Consider the following 7,218-nt stretch of genomic DNA (forward strand, 5'->3'; position numbering starts at 1 on the left):
AACCATTATAAATATGTACACAACCAAGACAGAGTACCCCCAGAAACATAAGGCAAGTTCTTAACTCGACCATCTTATCACTTGCTAAGTCTTAAGTTTTCTCGCCAGTTTATCCCCTTTCAGAGACTTACGTTTGCTGCATGTATAACATGTAGGAATATTAATTGTCTTTTTGGGAAGGGGTAAAGTACATCCACTTCATCTACTTTATTAGACAAATGATGATGCAAGATGCAGAACATCAATGTTATTCCTTTTGGGCAGCAAACTTGAATTCATTTTTGCTGTTGAAAGAGTTTAAGCTAGTTTAACATAAGTAGACATTATTTAGGAAGATATAGCATCGAACAGATATTCTAGTCATGCCAACTATTTAATGTTTTGCGTTTGCTTTACTTAATTTTCCTTCATCACCTGTCTCTCCTCCTCCCCGTGCTCATTTTGTTGTTGCTGTTTTTGTTGTCATTGTTGTTTGTTTGACACTTGCCTTATTCTGGTCTTAACCTTATGATATTGTAGTTCACATTTTAACCTGTCTGATTATCCTTCATTACTTTATCCTACTTTTTTCTTTTCTTTTTTTTTTTTTTTTTTTTTTTTTGAGACGGAGTTTCGCTCTTGTTACCCAGGCTGGAGTGCAATGGCATGATCTCGGCTCACCGCAATCTCCGCCTCCTGGGCTCAGGCAATTCTCCTGCCTCAGCCTCCTAAGTAGCTGGGGTTACAGGCACGTGCCACCACACCCAGCTAGTTTTTTGTATTTTTAGTAGAGACGGGGTTTCACCATGTTGACCAGGATGGTCTCGATCTCTCGACCTCGTGATCCACCCTTCTCGGCCTCCCAAAGTGCTGGGAATACAGGCTTGAGCCACCGCACCCTGCTTATCCTACCTTTTCTTAAATGTCATTTTCTTATGTTTGTTGGCCTCCTGTATGTCTTCTTTTGTAAAGTATCTGTTCATATCCTTCGCCCATTTTTGAATGGGCTTGTTTGTTTTTTTCTTGTAGATCTGCTTTAGTTCTTTGTAAATTCTGGATATCAGCCCCTTGTCAGATGGGTAGGCTGCAAAATTTTTTTCCCATTCTGTTGGTTGCCAATTCACTCTACTGACTGTTTCTTTTGCCGTGCAGAAGCTGTGGAGTTTGATTAGGTCCCATTTGTCTATTTTGGCTTTTCTTTTTTTCTCGGTGTCCTGTTGTTCACCCAAGTTAATCTTTTCATGTTTTGTTATTTTTAATCATTAGCTTGTTGTTGTTGTTGATTCTTTTGTGATATAGTCTTGGCCTGTCCCCCGCCAAAAGGGCAGTGACAATATCTTGGCTTACTTCTACCTCTGCCTCTGAGGTTCAAGCAACTCTCCTGTCTCAGCCTCCTGACTAGCTTGGATTACATGGGTCCACCACCATGCTTGACTAATTATAGTATTTAGAAGAATGGGGTTTTATATCTTTTTTAAAAATGCAACTGGGCTGGTCTCAAACTCTTGATCTCCTGTGATCCACCCACCTTAGGCTCCCAAAGTGCTGACATTAAAGGTGTGAGACCTGGCTACATTTCTTTTAAACCTTCTTCATGTTCAGCATTTAACCATGTCTATCAGACAACCCTCTGAAAATAAAATTTGAAAACTAAAATGTGGTATAGATAATTTTTTTAATTAATTAATTAATTAATTTGTTTTTATTGCATTTTAGGTTTTGGGGTACATGTGAAGAACATGCAAGATTGTTGTATAGGTACACACGTGGCAGTGTGGTTTTCTGCCTTCCATTCCCTCGCCTGTATCTGTCATTTAATAGCATGTGGACATAGGTGAAAAGGCAATTGTGCTGTGTCATGGTATTACAGGATAAGAAATCAGAATTTCTCATGTGGATCATTGATTTTAATTATTTAATACTTAGGCACAACTTGAAAATATATGCATATGGTAGAATGGCAGCAATAAGATTATAGTCTGAGAAATCTGGCATCCAAACCCATATCACATTTAAATCCCAGCTGTCCCAGAAAACTGAATGATGAATCTTGTCAAGACTTAGCTTGTGACACCAGTAGTTTTATAATATGTCAAATGCATGAAAAATGCTGCTTTCGAAATGTTGTGCAGCTACTGTCCTCGGTATATATATATACACACACATATATATGTACATATTCATATATATGTATATATAATATATATACATATATATTTAAATATATATACGTGTGTGTATATATATATATACACACACACACCCCTACTAATGTATACCAGGTACTGTGTTACATCAGTGCTGAATTTGTAAGACAGGCAGACAAGAAAACTAATGTGATAGATAAACACTTCCTGAAAAAATAATGTTCCTTCATTAGAAGTCTTAAGTAGGCAAACAGGGAGAAAGACTTTTATCTCCAGGAGAGAAAGGTGGCCATAGTTACAGGATGGGAGTGTTCATGGCTGAAAGTAAAGTTGTCTGAATGTGGGTCCACATAAACCACGCTGAAACAGAAAAAAATGAAGCTGAAAGGCAGAGAATATCAGGTCTGGAAGGGATTTGTTCAGCCATGCTACAGATCCAGACTCAGAATCTAGAAGATGTTAAACACCAATAAAAACAATTACAAATTGACTTTCAGCATGAAAGCAATGTCATGAAAATGTACATTAGAGGGCAGGTATAGTGGCTCAAACCTGTAGTCTCAGCACTTTTAAAGGCCAAGGCAGATGAATCACCTGAGTCCAAGGGTTCAAGACCAGCCTTGCCAATATTAAAATTTATCCAATGGTTGATGCACATCTAGTCCCATGTATTTAGAAGACTGACAGATAAAAATTGCTTTAAGCCAGAGGTTGAGTTTACATTGAGCTGAGATTGTGCCACTGCATTCTGGCCTGAGCAAACCAGCCAGTTTCTGCCTTAGGAAAAAAAAAAAAAGAAAGAAAGAAAGAAAGAAAGAACAAGAAAAAGAAGACGCATAAGAATAAGAATAAGAAAGAAAAAGAAGGAGGGGGAGGAGGAGGAAGAGGAGGAGGAGGAGGAGGGGAAAGAGAGGGAGAAGGAGAAGGAGAAGAAGAAAGCAGAAGAAGAAGAAGAGGAAGAAGAAGAAGAAGAAGAAGAAGAAGAAGAAGAAGAAGAAGAAGAAGAAGAAGAAGAAGAAGAAGAAGAAGAAGGAGAAGGAGAAGGAGAAGGAGAAGGAGAAGGAGAAGGAGAAGGAGAAGGAGAAGGAGAAGGAGAAGGAGAAGGAGAAGGAGAAGAAGAAGAAGAAGAAGAAGAAGAAGAAGAAGAAGAAGAAGAAGAAGAAGAGGAAGAATTAGAAGAAGAAGGAGAAGAAGAAAGGAAGGAAGAAGGAAGAAAAAAAGAAATAAAGAGGAAGGAGGAAAAGAAAAAGGAGATAAAGTGGAAAAGAAAGAGGAAGAGGAAGAGAAAAAGGGAGGAAAAGGGAAAGAAAAAGAGAAAGAAGAAAAAAAAATGTGCATTAGAAAACATGAAAGGGACTCCTGCAGAAGATAATTAAAGACACAAATCTGTTGGAATGTTGTGATAAAAATATATTTAAAAAATGATTATGGCTAATGCTAACTGTAAAATTTCAGCATATTCTGACAGTGATGCCATTCATGTGCATAATATAACATGAACTTTGTAAATCACGTGATGACACAAATAAATGTGATTATAGTTACTGAACTCACTGCATATAAACTGTAATGAAAAAAGACTGTCTACTACAATCTAAGCTTAAGATAATGGATGAAAGCAATTGATAAATAGGAAACTAGTGCATTTTAACCCATTTCTAAATTGTGTGTGTGTGTGTGTGTGTGTGTGTGTGTGTGTGCGCGTCTCTGTGTGTGTATGTGTCTGCATATTTTAGCATATGGTCCTGTGCAATCCCAATTTAGTCCCAAAATTTTTTAAGGCCAGACTAATTGAGAAGTCACTTATTACATTTTACTATTTGCACTTTATTCATTTTCCCTTATCTGTTGCTGTGGTTTTGAATGCCCTCTCCAAATTTTACATAGACAGTCCCTGGTCATTGTGATAGCCACGGGAGGTAGGACCTCTGAGAGGTAGTTAGTCATGAGGATACACCTTGACAACGGCATTGTTGACTTTATCTGGAGAGCACGTTAGTTATTTTGTGAGTGGACTTTGGATCAAAGGATGAATTCAGTCTTGATTTCCTCTTCATCACATGTCCTTCACTTTATGTTGACTGCCTGTCATGGAAAGAAAGCCTCACCAGATGCATCCCTTTGGAATTTCCAGCCTTCAGAAACATAAGTAGAATAAGTCTTTTTCCAAATAACTCCATCAGTAACATTGGGCTATTGCATCAGAAAATTGCCTAAAAGACTATTATTTCTTTCTCTGTAGATAACTGAACGACTTTACCAAGGGATATGGCAAAGTTATTGCCAAATAATCAAAAGCACACACACACACACACACACACACACACACACACACACTCACCACATATAAAATATACTATGCTGTATATGTATATATCATATATATTAGCCATACAAATATGTATATCCGTTCAATATATATTTTAAATGAAATAAAATGCAACATGATTTCACTCTTAACCATATGTTTAGAAATAAATAAAAAGCAACCATAAGGGTAAACATGTAATTTTATTGTTCAACAAGATAATTGCAGAATTTTTGCTTTTTTTTTTCAAGAAAATTGTTAGTCTCTATAGTTGTCCATTATATGGTACTCTTTTAGTGTCACTCTAATATCAGTTGTAATTAGGGTTGTATTTTCCCAGTGAAGATAGTTGAAAAGCTGGCTTGAAAGGAGAGTCAGCAGATATATCAGCTATCATGGGCCCTAGCAACCACAGGTTGCCTGCTGGTAGCAGGTTAGGATAAGGAGCCTCATTTACTGACACCTCAGGATATCTTCTTGTTAAAGTTGATGGTTTCACTATCAACTCCAAAAGACTATTTTGTGAGGAAGACATGATTTGGTATTGAGAAGTCATGGTTGTAATGCAATTAAAAGTGTGGTCATTTGTTTGTATGTAGGTGCTATGAGATTGCATATGCATACTGGCCAACTGATTTAAAATAGCATTTTGATTTGTTGCAATGCATTCTGTTGGTCTAAATGAAGTTGAAGATGGAGTAGGAGGAAAGCCACTTCTGGTTGTGTCAGGCAAATTGGCAATTCTTTGGCTGACGGAAGGTTTTCTTATCAGAGGCATATTTAAATTTGTAGAGGCTGAAAATGAAACTTCTCCACTAGTTTCTGTAATTAATGCAGAATTATGATTAACTGTGTCAGCCCCTGCTCTAAAGTACTTCTTGTTGAAACCTTAGGTGAATAAAGTAGATACAAGAGAAGCATTTCTAATCCCAACTCTTCTTTTCATTTTTACTAATAGTTGAGGATAGCCACGTTTGAAATTTGGATTACAATAGACTTTTAACTAAAAGCAAAAGAGAAAGTAATTCAGTGTCATTTTAAACCAAGAGAAAAGTGGCAGTAACACAAAAAACTCAGATTTCTGTCTTATCACACAAAGCTATTGTCATCAAATGATGCATAAACATTGTTTATTCTTTCCAGGAATGTGCCTTTTGGGGAGAAAGTGCACTCAAATTGTTAAGCCCTCAAGTAAAAACATGTTACATAATAATAGTAACATTTCATTAGTGGATTTGGTAAATTTATTTGGAGTTTATTGGTAAGATTCAGAGTTGTTACAAAATTTCCTGAAACCTAGAAAGTTTAATGCTGAAGCTGCCCTCAGTGATTGCAAAAACTTAAACAATTTTTACTTCGATATTTATATAGTTTACTTCGATATTTATATAGTTTACAAAATCTAGAGTTACTGCATGTATCAACATATTTACTGATGTACAAAATAAAATTACCTATATACTCTACATAAAGTGGCCACTGAAATGTTTTAAATACCTTGCTTACAATGGGGACTTCTTTTTCTTCTTCCAGAAAGTCTGCTAGAAACGCAGATCTTTGAAAATTCTGTCGAATTTTACTGAATCCATAAAGGTTGAGCTGTCAAACTAAGCTTTTTATACTCTCAGCTTTAAATATTCTGTAAGGATCTTTTCTTTCCAGGATTTCTTTCTCGAAAAGTTCTTCATGAATCACTATGCAAGTTCCATCCTCATCCCATGAAATGGACTTGAACTGGTCACTTTCAACTATTTTCCAAAGTTTTCTGGGAAAAGTCTGAGAAATAAAATCATAACGCTTATCTAGCTCAGAGACACAAACTGTGTAACCTGGACTTTTTATCAAGGATCCTTGTGATAAAACCTGAAAAGCATTTTCTTCAATTATTGACCTTAAGTCAGAGTGTTCAGACAATATGTGTTCACCCAACAGAAACCTAGTGGAAGCTTCTGAACTAGACAATTTGACTTTAGGAGAAACATCTGGAGTTTCTGAAGAAATATCTGCCATCTCAAATAAATATTTTCTCACCTAATCCTCCAGCCTGCATGGTTTTCAACACTGTGGTTTGAAAACCTGCTGCAGTAGTCCTAAGCAGGTAAAGTAATCTAGACCACTACAATGGTTCTCAATTTGAGTAGCTATGACATCACAAGGGGTCTTTGGTTTCCTAGCAACACACATGAAATTTTACCAAGAGGATTTTCTACTCAGCCCGAGAAATGTATACAGCAAAACTAAAACATAGACTGATTACTTACACAGTACAATCTGCAAGAATCTCATCCCAGCAAAATCTTTTAAACATGTAATTAAATAAATAATGTCCTCAGTACCTGAAATACATGGAATTTTCTCACTGACACACACACTCTCACTAGATTGATTCCAGGGGACACAGGGTCTGGTAATTGGACAGTAGAGATAAATAAAGATAATTAAAGCTCTGTCAGTTTGGCATATTGAATTGAAAACTGATGCACTACATGGTAAAAAGAGATGCCCATAGATATTATGGGTATTTTTCTAGTTGTCAGGGGCTGGGAAATAGAAGTAGTTCTTTAGAAGATACAGGGATTTCTGTTGATGGATAGAAATATTTAGAAACAAAAGAGAAAAGATTATTGTACAACATCATAAACATATTAAATTCTGTTGAATTGTACACTCTATTAACTTTATATTATTTAAAACTTACCTTCAAATGTTAAGATGAAAACAAATGTAACTAAAATATCTGATTAGGTTTCAGAATAAAAAGTAAGTTATATGCATATCCATTCA

General features: G+C 36.1%; 1 pseudogene; it reads right to left on the reverse strand.

Annotated features, from left to right (window-relative positions):
* Positions 1-4,744: 4,744 nt before the first annotated feature.
* Positions 4,745-6,444, reverse strand: LOC141583039 (heat shock transcription factor, Y-linked-like; annotated as a pseudogene).
* Between the last annotated feature and the right edge of the window lie 774 nt (positions 6,445-7,218).

This window comes from Saimiri boliviensis, chromosome Y (assembly GCF_048565385.1).
Source record: "Saimiri boliviensis isolate mSaiBol1 chromosome Y, mSaiBol1.pri, whole genome shotgun sequence".
Classification (NCBI taxonomy): Eukaryota; Metazoa; Chordata; class Mammalia; order Primates; family Cebidae; genus Saimiri; species Saimiri boliviensis.